Here is a 23,326-nt window from a genome sequence, read left to right as displayed (position 1 = left end):
CCCTGGATTGGAATTCTTTTCAGGATTAGCAAATATTTAAGAAGCATTGGTTTTGTGTATGATTCTGGGTCTAAGATTTTGGCTCCTCAGAGATATGGAAAACTGACACACCCTGCTCTTGAGGGGTTGGCACTCTGGTTTTGAGTGTTACCACACACAGGAGGAGCCAGCACTTCAGGTCTGGGAAAGTTTCCCGGAGTTGATGTTTATGTTATGGAAGGGTAAGTGCATGGATGTGTTGGGGGCAGGGAAAAGCTGAAGGTGGCAGGGAGAAAAGAGACCAGCTGGCTTGAGCAAAGCAGTCCTTCCCGATTTCGGAGGGCCTGAGAGGACAGGGTTTGATCTTGGAGATGGTGGTCTAAGCTGCCTTGTTGAAATGGAAAGGCTGGTGTGGGGGAGTGTTTCTGAGGTTCCTGTGGCAGGTTGGCAGGAATGGACTGTGGGGGAGGGAGATGAGGCTGGAGAAATGTCCACCAGGTTACAGAGCTATTGTTGTGAGCTACTGAGCAGGGAAGGGCGAATGCTGGAAGTTTCATTAGGGTTAGAAATTCAGTGGGCTCTGATCCTTCAGTGAAGGTAATGCCCAGATGAAAGACAGGAATGGGCCTGACTGAGGTAGGAGCCCAGAGGAGAGAGGAACATTTATCCAGCATTAGATGACTTTTATAGGCTCTAAAAGAGGAACGTGTTAGTTTATCTCCTCTTCCCTCCACAGGGATGAATTGATTTACATTTTTATTAGAAAACGCTCTACCTTGATTTCTTGTCCTAGCTTGATGGAGTTCCCATTCATTACTTTATCATTGTGGTGAGAGGGGCCCAGGTCCGCCCTGTATACCATCTTGAGTCTGGGATGGCTAAGGGGAATTACCTGAAGGAGTTGGCAGTGGAGGTGGCATTTACACTTGGGTCCATCACTTTGTAACCCATGTTGGCAGCCATGAAGACTGGCTTGTCTTGGGCGTAATACCCAGACAGCAGGGAGGGTGGAGGATGAAAGCAATGAAGAACTGATGAAGGGAAGAAATACTATGTGCTGCACACTTGTAGGTTGTAACAATCAAAGGTCAGATCAGTGACCTTGATGTTTATCACTCTGTGTGTTGTACCCCAGGCTGTTCCAATTTAATAGTAGCTAACAGTATATTTTAGGATCTTTGCCTAGATTGAAGCTGTGCCCAGAGTTTCTCAAGTTTTTAGTTCCTGGAGATCTTTGAGGTAACTCCTTCCAGGTCAGGCGTCTCCAAGGGGACAGAGGCTCTCCTAGCCTGCTGTCAGACTGTCATTGTCACCAAAGGCTGGTTTCATTTGCTGATGATCCAACTTTTAGTGAAGCAGTTCGGTGAGAGTGATTTGAGAAGTGGTTTCCTTGCACTGATTTCTTTAACAATTAGAAACAAGAGTCCAAATTTGGGGACTGTGTCTTGCCAAGGAGAAACAGCAGAGATTAATTTCTCCAGGTGAGCGTGCTTTGGTGAGGCCATGCCTCAGGGACACCATTGCGTGCGTGACTGTGCGTGTGTCTGCAGTTAAGTCTGTCTTGACCTACAGTTGCATAGGGTGGTTATTCCCAAAAGGAAGGGCCAGTCATGATTGTTTCTTCTCATTTCCGTCTCTTTTCTTTTCTCCGAGGTCAGTCCACTTGGTTCACTTATAAGTTTACCCAATGACCTAACTTACCAAAGGAATGTTCTTCCTTAAAGGACATGATCTGAAGCCAGATAGGTATGATCGCAGTTAGTCTGATGACACCCGTAGTGAGTTCTGTGGGGAAGAGGCTCTGTCCTTCTGCACAGTTTTGGTAGGATATTAGATGAAAAGATACTGTCCTGAAAGATCTCTGCACCAGCACTGCCTGGCAATACTTCCATGATGGAGATGTTCTGTGTCAACAGAGTCCAATAGGATAGCCACTAGCCACATATGGATATTGGGCACTTGAAATGTGGCTAGTATGTCTGAGGAACTGAATTTTTAATTGTATTTGGTTGTAAGTGACTTAAATCGAGCCACATGTAGTAAGTGGCTACCATATTGGACAGCACTGCTGGAGACATGGCCAGAGATGACAGATTGCTGCAGTAGGACTTGGATGGAGGTCCCAGTCGGGCAGGCTTGTGTGTGAGGGGAGGGTTAAGACACAGTGTATTATAGTGGACATTAGTATAATAGATAACATTGTGACATTGTCTTTACATATTGGGATGCAAACAAGACTTGGGTCAGTTGGAGCTGGAGTAGGCAAGGAAATTTCTTGGGGGAAGATGGCATATCTGTAGCTTTCAGGTCTTCTGGAATAATGTCCAGGCAGCTGTAAATGTTCTATTCACTCTTGCTTTAGGGAAGCAGTGCAGTATGGAAGACTCCAGGCTTGGGAGCTTGATGGATCTATGTGAAGATGGGGGTCACTTATGCAAGCTAGGTAGCTTTCAGAACCTTGGCTTCTTCACCTGCAAACTGTGTATAATTGTACCTTAAAGAGCTATTGTTATGTTAGATAACTTATACGAAGTGCCTAGTGTCTTGGTACGTAGCAATTCTCAATGTAGGCATTATTATCAGAAATAGGATTAGCATATATGGGCTTACTGAAACTGCATGTCAAGCCTGAGTTTATGCTCCTTATATGCTCTGAAGAAGACCTGTCTGTTCAATACGTATTGAGCTAGGAGTCCTGAGACTGTTGCAGAGAGTCTAGAAAAGACAAGGATGTGAAGAGGCTAAGTAATACACAGAAGGACCCTTGGAAAATGGAGAATTGTAGTGTGCTCAATCAATTCATCTCTTCAGTCAGTGGTAAGGGCGTAAGTTGATCCGTGCATAGTGCAATCTTCAGAACTCCAGCTTTTATTCTCCTCCCCTCATTGGGGAGGAAGAGTATTCATTGGAGTTTACAGCTTAAACGCTCTGCCTTTCTGGGCACTTATTTGCATGGCACCTTGGACACCTCCTGGAGATGATTCCATTATCATTTCTTTATCTGCGTTCTCTGTTTACTTGAACATAAGGTTGATTTAGTATCTTACAAGAACTGAACATTGTCTTCCAAACGTCATTAATCTCACCTTTCTTATCCAGCCTAAGTGTGAAATTAATCAAAAAGAAAGGGGAAATTAATAATTCGCTGGCATTCACAATTCATCAGGAGACCTCACAGCAAGTATGAAATTAACTTCTCCAAATTAATACACACATCAACAAATTAAAGGTATGGAAAAGGGTTATTTATTATTTAGGAAATGCTCCTTAATGCTTCCTGCTTTGATAATTAGTTAGATGATGGGTAGTGTCTGGTGATAAGACCGTTGAGTATTGTGAGGTTACCTTAGGGCCATAGAATGCATTAAATCAACCTCCCCCCACCACGTAGTTCACTTAGATAAATGAGATACAGCCAGATGGCTAATGCATGCGTGTTTCCTGTCAATTGGAAAAGGTGTGCCCAGACACTTACAGTTTTGATCTCTATTTACAACAAGCTAAATTTGATCCTGGGTTCTGTGTTTCCTTGTTATGACATGTGGTATGATCAGTTTCAAAGGGTACATTATTGTGAACACATTATGGGAAAGAATGGAGTGTTATAATTATAACTCTCTATTACAGCTTTTGCTGAGGTTGATAAAGGACAAGCTTTTGTTACTAAATTGTTCCTGTAATTACATCAGAAATAACAGGCAGCAGTCACCTTCCATTAGGGGTGGGAAAGAAGGATTCTTACTATTTAAGCCATCACATAAGGTACTGCATGAATCATCATCATCAGCCTCATCATGAGGAATTAAAAATAAAAGGAACAGCTGACATCATCCTATAGCAGGTTTTATGGATCTGAGAAATGCCAGATAGTTGAAGGAAAAGAGCTGTCTGTAGTGATGCCCCAGCCCACGTGTTAATGGCCCATTGGCAGTGGTTCTCAAACTTGAGCTAGCATCTGAATCTCCTGGGCCGCAGCCTAGAGTTTGTGATTCAGGAGGGGTGTGGTGAGGTCTGAGATTCTGCATTCCCAGCTCTGCAGATGATGTTGATGCTGGTTTGAGATTGCGTGTTGAGAACTGTTAGGCTAAGGGACAAAAACAGGTGTAACGTGGGGAAAGTTCAAGAAACTGAACTCTAAGATTAATTCCCTGGTGCCTGTTAAAATAATCTTGCTGGAAATACAAATTAGTCTTTGAGGTGGTGTGCAAGCTCTGTCAAGGGCATCTGCTCTTTGTGACGTTGTAAGGGAACATGAACAACAGGTGCAAACCTAGATTAGTGGTCTCCTGGCTCTCCTGGCCCACTGTCCTCCTGCCTCGGTAAACTCTTAGATAAACTTGGATGGATACCAACGTCTTGGGAATTCAAGTTAGTGATGAATTCTCAAGTTGCAAGGTTGGAATTTTTTTTTCTTGTCAATCAAGCACACTTTACACGGGGACCATCTGTAGGAGAACAGTCCTTTTAGCTAAGGGTATTCCAAGTCCCAAGCCACTGCATTGTTGTTATTGTCACCCCTGCCTGGCAAAGTAGCTGTTTGCAAGATGAAAATATGATGTGTCCTGTGTTACCGGTGGCTGTGGTTCTAGGCTTCTGACTGGCTCTAGAACAGCCTTTTAGTCTATTAATTTACTGTCCTATTCTATCAGTAGCAACCACAGCAGTGAGAATCACTTATGTCTGTGGAGGGCTTGCTGGCTCTCCGAGGTGGCGGCTGTGCTTCTGGCTGTGTTGTGTTAGCTCGTATGAGTCCCACCACTGTTTTTAGAAGGGGGCGCTGTGATCACCTCTGCTTCAGACACAAGAAGATGGAGGCTGGGAGAGCCACTGGGGTGTCCTCACACAGCTTGTGAGAGTTGGACTTCTCTATTTGAGTCCAGGCAGCGTGAGCAATGTGGGGCAGATTTAGATTTGACTCTATTTTGGGAAACTTTCAATGGCAGTGTGATGAGAGGCCTCGCTGAAATGGAAAGATGCTGGAAAGTTTTGAAGTATGTTGCAACCAAACGTGTTTAGGTTGTGTAAGTTCTGAGGTCAAGGATCATTCTAGATCTTTGTAACTGGGCAAAATTTCACCGTGTGATGAATTGAGCTTGCTCTGCCCCACATAAGATGAAAGCCATTTGAGGCCAATATTGCAATTATTTATTTATTTTCTATGTGACTCTCTGGTATTTGATAAGGAAGATCGAATGACTTAAAGCTTATAAACACGCTCATGATTTGTTTCTTGCATGTACCAGTAGGTGGTCTTAATCATTTGAAATTATTTTTGTAGGCATGAAGTTACTTTGAGCAGAGCCCTACACTCCCTTCCAACTGTTTTCTCACATGAGTAAGTCTACAGGACAGATTTGGTGCTGTCCCCGAGCCACCTTTGCTTCATTAGGTTCTGGAAAAGGAGAGAGGGAAAGACTGCTTTGAGCTATGTCCATAGTGGTTTTGGCATCAGGATTCCGAGATTCTCTGTTTGGAGAGACATGGGCCATAGGGAATAAGAGGGTGGAAAAACTTGAGTGTAAATTTGAGAAAGGGATGAATCCGACAGCTTCTGGTGCAGAAGGGCATGAGGGGAGAGGAGGTGTGAGAGCCCTAGGTCTGAAATTGGCCACCATCGTCCTCCGTCACTGGATCCAGAAGAGGTTCTGCAGAGGTGGTCCTTGCACGTGCAAGGCAAGAAACTCCCTTGCAGATTCCTCCTAGAAGGACAGCGCGGAGTGCAGAGCTGGTCAAGTAGGGTATTTTGCTTGTGGGCCATTTATAATGTCTTTTCTCCAAAATAACAAAAGAAAGAGCTCGAATATCGGTTGAAAATGGGATTCCAGTTTTTCCTAGCTCCTTTTTCACTGACTGTCCCCTGTGATCGCTGTCTTATTCTTTGTAGATTGAATTGAATTCCCATGATGCTTTACAAATGCTTTCGTAGCTTAGGTGTAATAGAGGAAAGAAAAGCATAAGCTCAAGAAGAGTGTGAGCGAGCCTATTAATCCCCAGAAAACAAACTTTTGGGTGAAATCTTGGCGAAAGCTGTGGAGCGGTGCTGTTTTGAAAATGAGGAAGGAGAAAGGACTTCCTTCAGTGTTTTCTTGATCTGGAGACCTGGCTAGAAGTGGTTATAAATTTTCATTGATATTATATATTTGACTTCTCAGGAAGTGATATTTAAGATGAGTTGAACATTAAAGCTTTGCTGAGGATAGATGCAGACGGCCTTTTGATTTCATGGTGACCATGAATTTTGTTAATGATAGAGCCAAGGGTAATGCAGTAGTTCTCCTCTGACACAGGGAGTAGCTTGTCTGATGCTTCAGGGGAAATCAAGATTGAGTTTTTATTTAATAGAAGTCTCACTGAAGAAAAAATTGAGATTTGAAAGCACTGAGGGAGGTAAAGTTGAACTTTTTTGTGTGTGGGGGCAGGGAGGAGGGCACATGATGAACGTTTTTTGAATCTTAGTCTTACTGCTTGATCCCAGCACTCACTCGATCCCCGGCACTCACTCAGAAGATTGCCCTGTAATGCACCAGTTGAAATGTTGATGAAAACATACAGTAACAGAGTAAAAGCACTGCAAGTCAGCCTGTGTCATTTAGGTCTGAGGCACCTGGGTACTCCTTTTGTTAGCCTACACCGATGCACGTGCATGTAGGGGTTTTGATAATGACCAAAATACTTAGGATTGTTTTCTCAAAATATATCTTGATGATGGGACTTGCTGGAGTTAGCAGCTTTTTCTGTGTCACAGTATTGTGTTTCCAGAAACCGTTCCTTCACCTCAGAGCTGTGCCCAGACAGAAGCTGGTATAAAGGGGGGGCTGTGTGGTCTCTGGCATTGACTGCGTTCTTTCTAACCTTCCATCCTTCTTGAGTAAACCTCTGTGAGGCAGGACCGTTGGATGGGGTTGGTGGGTTTGGAAGGATTGCGGGTGGAGCCCGCTCTCCCCAGTTACCCCAGGGCACGGCTCTCTGGTACTGCTCAGATTGTTGACATGGACACAGATGTTCATGCTTCGAAGGGTAGTTGTATGCTGTAGACCGTATAAAGAGGGAGTTGGCTTGTTTTGATTTAAAAAAATAACGAAACTCCGACATTTTCTAGCAGAAAATGGTGCATGCTCTGCTGTTGGGTCCTTAGTGGTCAGAGCAGTTGGTTAGCCGTAGACCACCTGTGGGCAGTCAGCTTGGAGATGCGTCTGTGCAACATGGTTGTTATTTTTTCCTCCCTCCTCCTTTCCCCCCTCTCCTTTTCTCCCTCCCTCCCGAACTCTCTTCCAGTTTTACAATTCTCTGCTGATAAATTCCAGGAGTATCAGAAACATGCTAAATATATCTATTAAAGGACATGTTCCCCCTTTTTCTTTTATAAAGGAGTATTATAGAGGGAAAATACTAGCTTTATTAGAAGCACATAGACTTGTTTCTAAAATGCTTTTCACTTTTTTTTAAAAATTTTATTCTTCAAGGTGAAGTTGCCACAAGTAATCTGTTACATTTGAATGAACAGGCTTGTAAATCAATTGGGTTTATCTCCTGTTGCAAACTCCTTAGTTTTTTGTGATAGAGCTATCTGTTTTTAAAATTGTGTGTATACATATACTTGGAACGGTGTGTATATTAATGCAGTCTAGTCCGGAAAGCATTGGAATTGGTAAAAGCTTGGGTTTAATGCCTCCTGAGACTTGGAACAAAGAGCAGTTTTGTGCAGAAGCTCCATCTTTGCCAAACGTAGCCTTATTACTGCTAAACTAATAATGGATGAATTTGGATCTTAACACATGAGATAATACTTTTTTTTTTTTAAATGCCTTTGGGTGTTGAAAGTGACAGGGCCTCTCAGCGCCTCCCGGCTAGCTGTTTTTAGGTTCATTTGGGGAGACTACGTTGAAAGGCTGTTGGGTTGCAAAATGGGAGAAGCAAAGTCCGTAGAAAATCTTTGTCAGCCTGTTTACAATAGATCAAGTTGTTAAAGAGGAGAAACTTAAAAATGTCTTTGTCCTTGTGATTTCAGGGGTGATTACTGCTCTAAAGTTGGACATTGGAGGAAGATCCATTAGGCCGTGTAAGTACTGAAGTAAGCAGATATCCATGTGGCTTAGCACAGACCCAGGATGTTTGCCCTTGGGAGGGAGACGGTCAAGTCGTTGAATTCGATGTTAGCATTTGGAAGTGTCAAAATGCAGACCCCGAGTCCCCACGGGCTGAGGGGTGGCTCTCCCAGTGCCACCCTAATCCTCGGGGGACATCTCCAGCTCTCTGGTCAAGGCCTGGTGGAGTTTAATCTTTTGGGATAATTGGGCAAGGATATTTTATCTGTCTAGAATTAGTGAAGTGACTGGAGCAGAAGGCTATTTGTCACTTTATTCAATCATGATCAAACACAACTTTATTTAGCGTGATGCCCTTACATAGAATGGCTGGTTCCTTCCGAGCAGCCCAACCCAAATCTGACACAGGATGACGCGAATATAAGTAAAACCGATGAATTGAAGAGAGTGTTTGCTAAAGACCGCACAGTCTCTGAACTGTGTGTGTATCAAGGAACATAGGAAGTACACTTTCCTGAGTCCTCAGTTACGAACGTGTTTTATGGAGGAAGAAATTTGCCGAGTCCTTCCTTATTTGAACCATCGGAATAGTCCGTAGCACGTAAAATCACTGCCCAGGCTACCCTTGCGAGAGTTACCTTGGTAAATGAGTTAACTTGGGAGCAGAGTATCCGGCTTTCACAGCCTACTAGGATTTGGGTGTCAAGGTTATGGGGCTAACAGAATGAAACATTAAACATTCCTAATTCCTGTTTCTTTTATGTATGTGGGTCTTTGAACAAACTTTGTCTCTAACAACATCACAGGAAAAAATACCCCAGGGGGAAAAAAAAAAAAAAACTTATGCCAGCAACTCACAAGCAGACAAATGTCTGATGTGAATAAAAGCCTTAATGTTAGCGCTAGAAAATCATGTGACCATGTGACTTTTATCAGCGGCTTCTCTCTAGCTGTCACCTTGAGAGTGTGTCCTGCTGGGAGAAGCCAGAGAAACAAGAAGTGTCTCCTTCAGAACCTCAAAGGGATTTTGAATTTCTGAGGCCGTGGGATTTTGTCTAAGATGGAACAAACGTATTTAATCCACCCCCCCCACAACATGTATACGCATCACTTAATTGGAATGGGACTTCATTTCAGGGACTGCACAGCCGAACAGTGTGTCTTCAGGAGTGTTTTGGCAGTCAGCTCACTGTTGACAGATACGGGCAGGTTCATGCACTGCCCGCTGAGATTTGCCAGGCACGGCAGCGGGGGGTAGCAGGCTGACATCGTGGAGACCTGGAGCTGGGTCTGCGGTCCCTGATACCCAGCTGCCATGGCTTATGCTGTGGGAAGGATGAGTATCTTTCTTTCTGCCTTTCCTTGTGCTGTGATTTTTTTAATGTCCGTATCTGTCCCCACCTCCTGCTCTCAGCTCTGCACTGTGTGGGGTTGACAGCCTTCACAGAGCAGGCAGACGTGTTGGCATCGTGTGGCACTCCTGGGCTATGTCTATCAGCCACCAAATATGTTGTCACCTTCCCTCTTGAGCATGCCGTATCTAGCTGCCTTTGGAGGGGACTCTTGGCTCCTTTGGGAATAACTACTGAAAGAGCAGCTGTCTGTCAGCCTCCTCCAGAGTCGTCGAATTGGGCTATTGTCAACCTGTTGTTGGAGGAGTTCCCAACACAGCAGACTTGGCTGTCATTGACATTTATAACTTGAAAGCCATACCACAGATGAGTTTGCGTTTCTGATAATGCCTTAAATAGCCTTCAGAATCTGCAGCTCGTGGCCTTCATACACTGGGGCAACCCCCGGGAGAGTGGAAATAGTTGGGCCTTCCTGGAGGAGGGGAAGCAGGTCACCGTTCTCCCCGCAGCATCTCCTTTCTGACTGAGGTGGGAGGAGGTTGTCCTGGCTTCGTGCTTAGGCTTCTGTGCAACCATAGGAGTCTGTTCAGGTCAGGATAATGGGCTCCTAAGAACAAATGACTCTTTAACTCTGATTACCACAGAGCCTGTGATGAGAGAGGAAAATCGATGTCAGAAAAGGTTTTCGAAGGAGTTGGTAGATCCCATACCTGTTTTTTTTTTTTTTTTAAATGCCCTAATTTTTTAAAGAACCGGTTTCTAATTTTGATTTCTTGAGACATGACCAGAAGAGAAAGACGCAGTGTTGGTGGTAAAAATAAAACCAGAGCCACACCAGTAGATCTTGTGACCACATATTGCCAGAGAAGGAGCAGTGTGGAATCAGAGTGGCTTTTACTTACTGTGGGGCTATTTAGGCTATAAATTCCTTGAGGGCTAGGCCTGGTCTTCATACCACCGCTGGCTAGCACAGAACCTGGCCCATGGCCACATGGTGAGCTGAATGAATGAGTGTAGAGAAGGAAAGGTTTTAGGTAGAAAACGTTGTGTTTCATTTTTTTGTTGTTTTCTTATCCCGGTAGTACAGACATTGAAATACGTTAATCATCAAATCCAGATTATGGGATTTAAAGTTAATGATGTTTTCCTGTTGGCGTCAAGGATGAGTCATCTTGGAAGAGGCAGGGGCTTCGATGGCAGGCTTGAGATGTGATTAAAATGAAACACCTTCACTGCCTGGGCTCAGATTTCCTTCTGTGGTTCCCAGGATGTTCGTCATGTCTTAGGAAATGTCAGTGCCTGACCTTGGCTGCGTGCTGCGCGCTGAGTCCCGTGCGCAGTTTGCTGTCTCGCCTGGAGTGGGGCTGGAACGGGCTCTTGAGCCGCAGGCTTTGGGAAAACGGTAAGGGAAGAATGCGTGTCACCTTCCCAGCCCTCTGCCTGTGGTGCACATGGGCCTCTCCTTCCTCTTGCTCCGAACCCGGCAGGTGCCCCGGAGCCTGGAGGACCACACGCGGGATAGCCACTGCCCAGTACCGATGAATGGGCATGGCAGACACAACCCCGCTTCCCTCCTGGCCCAAGGGAAGGGGGTGGTGGGGCTGCGGGGGCAGAGGTCAGGGCAGTGGGCAGCCACGTGTCTCATCACCAGGCCACGTGTGGAGGAGCAGAGCCGTTGTCTTCACAAGGCACGCCTGGCTTTGGACCAAATCAGAATTCCTGGTTCATGGCAAGAGGTTTCTAAACAACAGCATATCTTTTCTCTGATTTTACCTGAAAAAAAATGGTGAAATATTTCAGGTATCCAGAAAAGTGCAGAGACTTTACTAAAACACTCCCTAAGTTTACCCTCCCCCCGCCCTTCCTACATATCTCAGGAGTCCCTTTCTGATGCTGCTGATGACACGTGTCTTATAAACTGTGAAAGGTGCTTATATTGTTTTACGTTGAAGTTACTGTACTTCTGTCCCTGGAAATTTTTAAACTTGGGGTCTGCCTGGAACCTAGACCTACACAGAGCCCCAGCGTACCCACACCCTGAGGATGGCTGGTGCTCCCTGGATCTCCCCTTACCTGTGGATTCCTTTGTTCATTCTGTCATTCTGTTTTGGCCGTCCTTGCCATCGATCTGTTTTTCTCTCCATTCAGTTTTAAGGAGATGCGTATGTGTTTATTTATCTTATTTATTTATTTTAAAGATTTTAGTTACTGAGAGAGATCGAGCACATGAGCAGGAGGAGGGGCAGAGGGAGAAGCATACACCCCGCTGAGTGGGGACCCCGATGCGGGGCTCCGTCCCAGGACCGTGAGATCATGACCTGAGCTGAAGGCAGCCGCTTAAACAACTGAGCCACCAGGCTCATCCCAAGATGCGTATGTATTTAAATCCCTCTCTGCAGCTAGTGCAGGAGTCCCCTGTAATGGCTGGGTCCGTTGGTCCTGCTTGCCACAGCTCATGCTGTCTCCACATCCCGTGCCCTTCCCGTGATGAAGGCTGCTCACTTCATCAGACTTGGCGCCGCACAGAGGACTCACTGTGATAAGAACCTATCCTTTCTCCCCGAGCCGGTGTGTGGTTTCTCTGTGTATGTCAACCTACCTGGGGGAGGGAGGCGAAGGCCATTTTATTTTTTCTCTCCGGCTTAGAGTGATGGATGGACAGCATCTGTCAGGCAGGCTGAGGCTCTCCCTCAGGTTAATTAACATGGGTAAGACCCACTGACAGGTTTCTAGTCATTTATTCTCTTACCGCGGCCATTTTCTGGGACCAGAGTCCTGCGTTATTTTGGCTGTGCTGATGGATGACTGACCACTTAACTCTTCATGTTGATCTGAGCCTCACGATGGCTTACAGGAATCCGGGCAGGCAGCTCCCGCCTCAGAAAGGCTGACGGGGAGTTTGCCAGCTAATGAGATACCACCTTGAAGGGGGGGGGTGAGGGAGTTGCTGGGCCAGGAGGATGGAGGAGAACCCAGGTGAGGCAGGAAGGATTGGGGAAGGTGGTGCAGGGACCTTGGGAATTCTGGGTGATGGGAGAAATAGAACAGTTTCTAAAACTTGTAAGCCATCATGGATTGGCACGATACAAATAAATGACTAGGAAGTAAAATAAAAACACAAACAAGGAAGTCCAGAACACAAGCCTTCAATTTTATTAGTGGTTTCAAAGACCGAAAATTACCCTGTCACATTACTGTAAAAGTTTCCAAAATGCTTACCCTCAAGTTGGATACTTACTCCCCATAGATGAAATGCTTTGGGGACTGGCCCCACTCTGTCGACTGCCCTCCCCCTCCACTTGGAGGAGCACTGATTTAGGACATGTGGGTCTTTGCTTGGTGCCTTTTTTTTTTTTTTTTAAAGATTTATTTATTTGAGAGAGAAAGGGGGGGAGGGGCAGAGGGTGAGGGAGAATCTCCAGCAGATTCCCCGCTGAGCACAGAGCCCAACGTGGGGCTCGATTCCACCACCCCGAGATCATGACCTGAGTTGAAATCAAGAGTCAGATGCCCAACCGACTGAGCCACCCAGGTAACCCCAGCCCTGTGCCTTTTATGCTGTGAGGCCCACCCTGACCTCTCTGCATCTTGTTTTTTACGCTATAAAGTAAAAGTTGGTTTGCACAGCACTGTTCTCCCTGATAGGAAACGAGGGACCAGGAACAGGTGTTTATTCCTGAGTGTCCCACCCAAATGGGTTTCCTCTCAGAGATCTTTTTCTAGAAGGGACATGCTGGGGATTATTTCATATACCCCCTAGACCACCTTAAATCGATGTCCAGCCAGCTTATTTGGAAGGTGTGTGTCCTGCGTTTGTGACCTTCTGTTACAAGTGGAGCTCTCTGCATGTGTGTGTGGGTCTGTGTGTGCAGTCAGGTGGCACCCAGTCTAAGTTTTTTCTAGTTGATACTTTTAGGCTGGTGGGGGTAGTGTAGGGTAATGATCCGTTTTATGAAGTCCTGTACTGACCAAGGCCAACCACGTCCTGACTTTGAAGCCAGGCCCTCCACGGTTTACCCTGCAGTGGTGTCCGTGGTAGCCTGTGAAATGGGGGGACCAGGTATAGGAGCTGGCCTGGGAGCTGGTTTCAGCCAGGCTGGCTGTGGATAATCCCTTGCCATTCAGATTCCACGGTCTCAAACTCAGTCACCTGGTCACACGTCTCCAGAAAATGTGGTCTAGCTGTGTGTCCCAGAGGCAGGAGACTGTGGGCTCGGTGAGGCGTGAGCGTTGTCCATAGCCTCCCTGACTCCTGATTTTCTGATTCACTTACCAGAATCGTTTCTCTATTGCATTCTTCTATCCACATGAACTCTTTCATTCCTCTTTTATGCCTGCTTGTGATGATGGCCAGGCGTTACATTTTTTATGCACTGGAGTGAGAACAATAGAAAAGAGAATGGAAGTTCCCTCAATTCATGGATAGTGATTACACAGGCTGCTGTCAGCAGCTGGGAATAGCTAGTGCTGACTACAAAGGAATATTGGCTCTGTGCCATAGGCTGCATTTGGATTTTTTTTTTAATCCAGGTATTTATGAGTTGAGAGTAATGCTTAGTCTTTAAAAAGTAAATAGCACTTAAGCAGAAGGAAACCATGGGTGCAGGGCCAGCCAGTAGCCCATGTTGAAAGGTGGCCGAGGTAATGTAATTTGATAAAAAGCAGAAGTAGTTCTAGTATTTTTATAAGTGCACTTTTTTTTTCCTGCAACAGTGAATTAAAAAACACACAAAACCCCCTAAACACCTTTATTTGCTTTCAATCCAGGGAAGCCAGGGAGTCAGAATCAGAGAGGTAAGATGGTGGGAGGGTTGGGTGAATGTGCGTCGGGAAGGGTCTTGGCAGAGTCACAGGGCACAGCATCCTTCTGGAGCCCGTGTGTGCTGGAGTGACCGGGGGAGCTGGACCAGGCCTTTTGCAGAGAACCGACTATGGGAAAGTGAGCATGTAGGGGGTGGAGGAGAGCCACCAAGAAGAAGGTGTGTCCACCTAGAGGTCTGCAGCCACAGGAAGATGTCCACCCCCTCTGGGCTGCAGCAGGATGGGAGTTGGTGGTGGTATCACAAGGGTGCTGGGGGGCCCTCTGGGAGGAGCAGCACCTGTGGAGGAGATGCTGCTGGGCAGACGCTCTGGCTTCCCCCCTGTGCCCTCCCTCCCAGCTCCTGCTGGCACCTCCCCGAGGCCGACCCTACATGGAAACCAGATGGCAAGGGGTTTGGGAGATGTGGTTCCCTATGACACGTCGCAAAAAGGGCAGGGCATGCAGAGAATGCATTTGGGAGCAGAAAGGTAGATGGTTGGCAGTGTAACCTCTCGGTGGAAAGGAAGGAGAATAAATAGAAGGAAAATGAATCAAACGAGAAATCGTGTTAGGAAAGAAATGTTATGCGTTTTGGTTTCTTTCCTCCATGCCATACATATTCTCTCCTCTGTGTTTCTCTATTACCACCTGTGTTCCTTTTCATCATTTTGTTAAATGCTTTTTGCACCACGTGATAGTTTCTGGACCTATTCGTGCAGTAACAGCTAGCATCTATTGAATGCTGACCGTGTGCCAGGACGGCAGAGTTCTAAGTGCTTTATCTGTCTTAATTCGTTGAACTATCCAAACAGCTCTGCGAGGCAGGTACAGTTGGTCCTCATTATGGGAGGATTCTGTATTTGAATATTTGGCTACTTGTTAAAATGTATTTGTAATGACAAAACCAATAGTTGCAGAGCTTTCGTGGCCACTCACAGACCTGCACAGAGGGCAAGGAGGTTTGGGTGGCCTAATGTGCACATCCCCAGCCGAGACGGAACAGGCAGCACCCTGCCGCCTTGCTTCTCATGCCCTAGATGAGTGTTCGCTTTGTGGTCTAAATAGCGCCCCCTTTTTCGGGCCTTTTTGAACTTTCCTTGGGTGATTTTATGGTTTAAAATGGCCCCTAGGCATAGTGTTAAAGTGCTGTTTGGCGTTCCAGAGTGCGGGAGGGCAATGATGTACCTGACCGAGAATATGTGTTAGGCAGGTGTCTTCAAGCATGAGTTAGGCCACTGCTGGCTGTGAGTTCAAGGTTAATGAGTCAACAGTCTATATTAAAGAAGGTGTCTTAGAACAGAAACACCTAAAACACGATCAGGAATTGATCAGTTGACAGAACTGTTGTGACCAGAGGCTCACAGGAACCTGACCCTGTGTTTCCCCTGGGAACCCTGGTTCCGCATTCCCGAATTCAGTGCTCTCTGTGGCTTTAGAGAACATAACTATGGCAAATAATGACTGCTGCCTGTACTACTGTCATCCCCAGTTTGTAGACAGACTGAGGCATGTAGCAGTGAAGGAAGTTGCCCAGTGTCACCTGGTAGGATCGGAACCCAGGCAGCCCTGCCCATCGCTCTTCACCTCTGTGCTCCACTGGCCTCTACATTTGGATACTCTCATCCTTTTGAATCTGCTGTTGATGCTTTGGACACCAGCCCCAGGGCTATTTTCAATGATTAAACTCCTGTCGGTAAAGCCACGGGTTATCTCTGGTTGGGGATCATGATATGTATAACCCTGCAATACGTGTAATAATGTTTGATGCCTGCATAAAAACTTGCATATATCTCCTATGAGCACGTTCTCGGAAGCACTGTGAAGTGCACATCACCCCTCCATTTCATAAATAAAAACTAGTGTGTGGGGAGGCTGTGATTTGGTCAGGGCCCCAGGGTGAGAGAGCGTGGTGGAACAGAGACTCCAACCCAAGTTTCCTGGCTTTAGACCCCTCGTTCTTTTTGCAGTACCGAGCAGGGCTCTCAGCGAGGCCCTGGGGATTGGATGCTCGCCTTGACACTGATACTCCACTTTGCTGCTTTGATTCTGCTTTGTTCTGGAGAAAACCACAGAAAGTTAGAATCGTGTGTAAAATAAGTGACTCCAAGGAGGGGCCAGAAATACTTCTTTAAGAGGACCGTTTATTTCCGTGTATATAGAAAGTCTTTCCTGGCAAGAATGACCTTTCTGGAAAGCTGGTAATTTTTTTTTCCTGTTCATTAGGGAAATATTTGAAAATAAATAAAAAATAAAGGAAAAATAATTTGAGAGGGCTGCTGGCATTTCCTCAGTGGTATACTCTTGCCTAAACATTGTTCATGCCTTGTCTCTTTAGTTTTCCTGAAGTATTTAAATTTGTGTTTGAATAAGAGATAGATGTACTTGTTACGTGTTAAAAGGACAGGGACGCCCGGGTGGCTAAGTCCGTTCAGCTTCTGCCTTTGGCTCAGATCATGATCTCGGGGTCCTGGGATCCAGTCCTGTGTGGGGCTGCCTGCTCAGTGGGGAGTCTGCCTGTCTCTCTGCCCCGGTCAAGTGAATAAATAAAATTAAAAAAAAAAAGTTAAAAGGATGTAAAAACCCAGTGCCCCCTCCGTGGGACAAGCACTGTGCCGGATTCCTGTGTACTTTCCCAAAGGTGTTCTAACCTCCACCCCAGTGATTCTCAGCTGGTGTTGAGCCAGGGACATTGGGAAGCTGGGAGTGTTACTGGCCCTGGGGTGGATAGAGCCCCAAGGTGCTGATAAATGCCATACATTGCACAGGACAGCCCCACAGCATATATTTGGCTCAAATAGTCAATAGTGCTGAGATGCGAAAACCCTTCCCTACCCTCATTGTAAACGGCAAGGGCTGTCTTAACGTGGGAAATACAAATGCTTTTGTGTTTGAACGTCTGTGCTCATTTTGTGTCTTCAGAAGGCTTTTGTTCGCTTGGCTTCCGTGCACCTGCTGAGCCGCAGCTGCGGCTCACAGGTGGGGCAATGGGCGTGGTCCTCTCCAGGTGCGGCCGGGGCGGGTGTATCAGCTGTAGGGACCCAAAGCAAGGAAATTGACTTCAGCCAGTCTGGTCTGCTTTTTTTGTTGTCACAATGTGTGGGCAGTTCTAAACAAAGCCCGTGATACAATACTTCCTGGGAAAAACTGCTGGGTCTAAGTTCTAAATAATTGCTGCTATGAATAATGCTATATAACTATGTGAATAGATATTTATATTTATATATGCACACTTAAGGTTAATACACACTTGTACCTACCATTTAATAAACATTGTATTCTACATGGAAATTGAGAGAATTTCCCATCTGCCGTTGACCCTGGCGCACATGGACCGCGCTACACAGGTGGCTTGGAGAGTCCGTTCCTAACAGTTCAGGGTTGTTGATGTGTGCTCTAAGCGCACGTCATGCCTCCAGCCCTTACAGGACGACATAGCCCTGTTTCCACGGAGCCTGACACTAAGTGATAGCACAGTCAGGGACGGTAAAATGGAACTGAGGCGCTTCGGTGCTGTCACTTGGGTGTGACCATTTGGAGCTTTTACGTGTGATTAAAATTTAAAACCGTGAAAGACTGAGCGCTCCTAAGTGTAATGTTGTTTTGTAAGTGTACATTTTACTTTGTAGAAGAACTATTTCACTGAATTTTAGAAGTCACTTTAAAAACTGACCTTTAAGAAAAGGTTGTAGGGGCACCTGGGTGGCTCCGTCGGTTAAACATCCGACTCTTTTGGCTCAGGTCGTGGTCTCGGGGTTGTGAAAGTCTGCTTAAGATTCTCTCTCGCTCGCTCTCCGTTTGCTCCTTCCCTCTGCTGCATGTGCTCGTGTTCTCTCTTAAAAAAAAAAAAAAGGTTGTTTAAAAACTAAAGAATGACTCAATATGATGACGATTGATTATTGCATGCACGTCACTGGAAATAATTTCCTTGTATGGAAGAGGGACTGTTAAGTAGTGGTCTGCCCTGAGTGTCCCCTATGCTAGGTATGCCACTGTTAGGATGGCTGAGATCTTTAAGAAAAATGAATGAAAGGGAATGGAAGTGGGCTCAGGAAAGCATGTAGTTGTTTCTGTCGATCTAGTTTCTGTCCGTGCAAAATCAGTTCTCCTCAAAATGCCACACAGGTTTGAAAGTCTGACCTCTTAGGGTCTTCACAAAAGTAGACAAATCTTGCCCTCCGCCCTGATGTGTTAAAACGTGGTTGATTTATACATAAAGAACAGCGTACACATTGCTACTGTATGGCTTGATGAATTGTCACAGCCAGATATGCCTTTGTCAGGGTACCCAGATCAGGAAACGAAACGTGAACCGTAACTGAAACTCCCCTGGCGTACCTTTTAGTTGGGATTTCCATTCGCCCCATCCCCAGCGTCACCACTGGCCTGACTTCTAGCAGCACATGCCAGTTGTGCTGTTTTTGGATGTTACATAAATGGAATTCATTATACGGTACATAAAGAGAAGACTAATTTTAACCCGTCTCTCTCGATTTTGATGGTGACTGGAGACATTTGAAATATTCCAAAATGTGGCACTTAAACATCTTGGTAACTCTGAGTGGTAGATTAACAAAAATTTCCAGTCTAGTTCATGCGTGGCTTCACTCATGGAAGCCTTGGCCTTCAGGGTAGTAACGTTTAATATGCTCACTTCGGTAGTGAGTAACAGCGAACTTAATTACGATGTCACTTGCTGGGCTTTAGAATTTTATGTGGAAGGCAGATAGCTGCATGGACATTAAATTAGAATGTGTGTATTGAAGTAATCCAGTTCATTTGAAGCTAGAGTAGCTTATAGGCTTACGGTGTGGTCAATAAGTTGGATACACCGTATAGGAGCTTATAATCGGATTTATATCGGGAACCATAATGTGGCAGTGCAATTTTATGGCATTGGTGTACTCACGCCACCGTTTGCTGAGTGGTAAGCATGTCTTGTCTATAGAGGCAGAATGGATGGGATGTTTAATAGTTGAAGTTTGGGCCGCAAGGGTCTGAAATTGCCCTTCACGTAGTGGGAGAAATTGAGTACTGCGTTTGAAGGCCCTTGGGGATGTTGAGCTGTAAAATTAACATAGAAGTATTACTTAGAAAAAATAGCCTTCTCTGCAACCATCATCCACGGTGAGAATATGCATTCTCACTCGTTTCTGGATCTGTCAGTGGCTGGCTCATTCACCACGAGCCGTGGCGGCCAATTCGGGAGGTTGGTGTGGCTCCTACTGAGGTGTTATGTGGCAGCAGGCCACACAAGACGTGCAAAGTGTTTGCCACGCAGCTTCTCTTAGTCCCAGCAGAGATGAAAACGAACAGTTCTCGCAAAATTGCTAAGTCAGGGATGTTTGTCTCTGGGAAGCTGCTTTTTGCTCACTTAATTTTTTGGTCTATAAAAAACATTCTCTTCTTCCCTACTTAGTGGTTTCTAGCCATCTTTTCAAATTAAAACAGGGAAGAATCCTATATGCCTTCTTCTTTGAAACTTCTTCATATCTACTTGCTAAAGCTGTCTGGTTGTTGTTCGCATTTGGAAGCCCCTGATGCAGGAGAGGCAGAACTTGTAAATAAAAGCCAGTTCAGGAAGTTCTGTCTGAGATGGGAATTGGATCATGTCTCTCCTGGGCTCAAGGCTCTACACAGCGGTGCCCTAGGTCCTGGGCACCTTGTCTTGCTGCCCAAGGCTGGACTTGGCAGCCCCTGCCTCCCCTTGCGTCCCAGGCCTGCAGGGCAATGGTGCCCTCCAGTGTGACCGCTCCCTGGTGCCTCTGCTCTTCTCCCTGTCGGGGACGCCTTGCTCTGCCGTCCTCATTTTATCTTCCAAGGTTCCTTCCAGGGCCTTCTTTTTTCAAAGAAGCCTTCGTTGATCCTTCTGGATAGGATGAGGGGCGTTTCTTCTGTGTTCTTGCGATACCCTGTGTATATCCCATATTCTTTTGTACACGTTTGTATGCTGATGTGTGCCCAGCATCCAGAACAGTACCCTGCATGTAGCAGGTGCTCAACAGATCACTTGTGGAACGCAGTGTGGATTGCACTTTCATGTTCTCATGATGCATCCATGTGTCCGTCTCCCCATGACCGAGAGCAGGAGTAGTACCTATTCCTCGTCATGTGCTCTGTGCCTGACAGAGGTACTCGGAAGTGTTTGAGTGGAAGGCAAGGCCAGATTGGCCTGTGGGAGAGCATTGTAGAGGCAAGGGAGAGTTTTCCTTGTATTACAGTCACTTGTATTAAGTTGTGAGTGTATGGGCAGAACCTCATCCCGTGGCTTTGTGGTCAGGTGCACGGGCATCCCAGAATGCTGTGGGGTGAGAAAGATGCTCTAATACTCCCCACCCCGTCCCCACTCCCTTGTTTTCCAAATGGGAATGCCTCTGTGTATGGGAAAGTGTTGATGAAAGTGTTCATCTCCTAGAGAAAATGCCTGACAGTGAGGATGTTGATTGACTTGCTGATTGCCAAATTGCCAATGCAGGAAAATACCAGTAGAAAAGAAAAACTAAAAAAATGGGGGAGGGCGGGGGAGGAAAAAGAAAACAAAAAAGCAGGTGATGTAAAGACAATATTAATTATCATCCTTTAGAAAAAATACTTGTCATTTTTAACATAATTTCTGTGCAGCCCAGTAAAAGCTGTGTGGGGTGTGTCTTATTTCATTTCTATAGTAGTTCTGGTGTTTGGCCCCTAGATCATTACAGAGGTGCTTTTCATTCCCAGAAAAGGCCATTAAGTGATGGGGTAGAGTTTTCCTGTATTTGAGTCTCACCTTCCCTAACCTGCTTGGATCTGTAGTGATCACTTACTTGCCAGCAAGTGCCAGTAGATATCGAAGTGAATAACTAAGGAAAAGACTAATTCTGCAGGAAGACAGAGAGATGGGACTTTTTAATATTTCCTGCATTCTTCTGAGATGCAGAGGCTTCTGCCCACATGTGCCCTGTCCTGTCAGTTGGATTGTTCCTGATTCAGAGGAAGGGGTTCCCTGTTGCAGGATTTTCTCTGGTGTTCCGGGAGCTCAAAATGGTAGGGGCTCTGCTGCCCTCACCAGCTTTAGGGCCCCTGGATAACAACCAAATGTCAAAAGGACATCCCCTTCCTCAGGCCTGAAGTTGAAAGGCTCCGTTAGTCCCCTGAGCCTGTCCTCTGCATTACTACCACTGTCCAGGGAAAAGTTGGCTTTGACCACTGTGAAAGTATTGAAGGCAGCTTTAGGGGTGAGATTTCAAGCAGCAGTGAGGTTCTGCTCTCCCTCCCTCTCCCACATCCCCAATCTGTGATGAGCTCCCCAATTTCCACTCAGATCTGGGTTCCACTAAGGGGGCCGAGTACACCCCTGCCAGACCAGAACACCTTTCACTTACTGATTCCTCACACTAAGGTGTAGGGACGGAGACATCCCCCCCCACCCCTGCAGTGGTTTTAAAGTACAAAGCATTGAGGTTTGTAAGTAGTGGGCTGAAAGATGGCCAGTCTTGTCTGTCTCCTCTACTAGACTTCAGCAAGCCCCTTGACCTCTAAGGCCTGTTGGGGCTCATCGTGTTCCCGGGGCTGAGCCCACAGTCACCACATCAGAGGAGCTCAGTGAGTGGGGGCTGAGTCTGTGCATGGAAGGTGGGTACTGGGGACATTTTCTACCTCCTTGGAAATTCTGCCCATTGACTCATTGAAAGGCTTTGAAATGGCAACTCATTATTTCAGAGTATGGGTGAATTTCTCAACCAAGAAGCTCTTTGGGGCCTTCTTGTGTAAATGTTGGGTCGTCAAATTGTTCTGTAGGGTGTCCTTGTCCTCTTATCAGAATCACGGGGTAAATTGGTACAGCTGGCTTTGTGGAGGGGAAGATGTTGCCTTCTGAGCTTGTAGCCAACAAGAACTGATCCGAGAGTGGGTTGTGTCTGGACAGGTGGCGCAGATAGCTTGGATGCCTAAGATCGTAGATGATGAGTTTGATGCTTTCATCAAAGCCATTCATTTCTTCATTTGACATGTATTTATTGTGCTCCTCCTTTGTACCCGGCTCCATTCTAGGCACTAGGATATAGAGGTGAGCAAAGAGAGAAGTAGAGAAATCGGTGAATCATAGGTCAGATGGAGATATGGGAGAGGAAGGATCGCATAGGACAAGCGGTAGAGAGCACGCGTTGGGTGCTAGGTTAGATGTGGCAGCCCAGGAGGCTGCTTCAGGGAGGGATGTTTGTGCAGATAGCTGCATGACGACAGAGTCGAGGCAGCGTCCAAGACGAAAAGAGCTCCAGGAGGAGGCCATGGCACACAGAGGTGCTTGAGGTAGGGACAGACTGGACCCATCATGAAGGTGTGTGCGTAGAGTGAAGGGAACAAGGTGTTAAGTCGAGAGGCGAGCAGTGCTGGAACACGCAAAGCCTCGCTGGCCAGGGTACAGAGTGTGAGTTTCATTCTGACTGTGACGTATGTGTTCAGAGTTTTGAGCTTGGGGGATGGGGGGCTGACCTGAGCTGATTTGTATTTATACAGGACATTTGGCTTGTGTGCGGACCTGACCGTAAAGGGCAGGCAAGGGTGCAAGCATAGCAATCAGGTAGGGATGACACGTGTTGGTGGCATAGACTCAGGAGGGGAGAGAGAGGGTGACAAGGGGTTGGGTTCCTCAGGTTAGAAAGATCCGGCCCCTCTGTCTTCAACCCCTTCTACCTTCCCCAGGATTGAATTTACTCTAGCCATACACGTCATTTTGTACTTCCCCTACATCTGCACTCACTCTGTTTTTTTGTTTTGTTTGTTTTTTTAAATGTCCTTGATCATTGCCTGGAATTAGACGCGTGTATGCATGTGCACATCCGTGCCCGCACTCACTCATTGCTACTTTCTCTCCTGCTGGCATGTAAGCGCCATGTTGGCAGGCAGGTACCCTTTGAAATCGTTATTGTGGAGTCCTGGTGCCTAAGTGCTGCCCAGCATGTGGTAGAGGCTCGAAATAGTTACTGAAGGAGTGCATCAGGTGGAGGGACGACCAGCTGTTGTCCTTACTAGATAATTTCTACTGGGAAATGACCACCATGACTGCCTGAGGTTCAAATTGCAATGCTCAAGATGCCGAGAACATCAGACTGTCATACCAACTTAATAAAAATGAAGAAGTACGCTTAAGAATTTAAGTCCTAGGAAAAAAAGAA

The 23,326-nt window shown here is 46.2% G+C and overlaps 1 protein-coding gene across 1 annotated transcript in view; it reads left to right on the top strand.

Moving 5' to 3' along the window:
- MGAT5 (alpha-1,6-mannosylglycoprotein 6-beta-N-acetylglucosaminyltransferase) overlaps window positions 1-23,326 on the top strand; it is a 325,022-nt gene that overhangs the window by 35,922 nt on the left and 265,774 nt on the right. The window contains exon 3 of the mRNA XM_040645552.1: window positions 7,988-8,038. The gene's annotated coding sequence lies outside the window, so the exon portion shown is untranslated. The remainder of the gene's footprint in view (window positions 1-7,987; window positions 8,039-23,326) is intronic.

This window comes from Ursus maritimus, unplaced genomic scaffold, assembly GCF_017311325.1.
Source record: "Ursus maritimus isolate PB19 unplaced genomic scaffold, ASM1731132v1 scaffold_1, whole genome shotgun sequence".
Lineage (NCBI taxonomy): Eukaryota > Metazoa > Chordata > Mammalia > Carnivora > Ursidae > Ursus > Ursus maritimus.
Note: the sequence above shows the minus strand (reverse complement) of the source record. Positions and strands in the feature narration are given on the sequence as shown.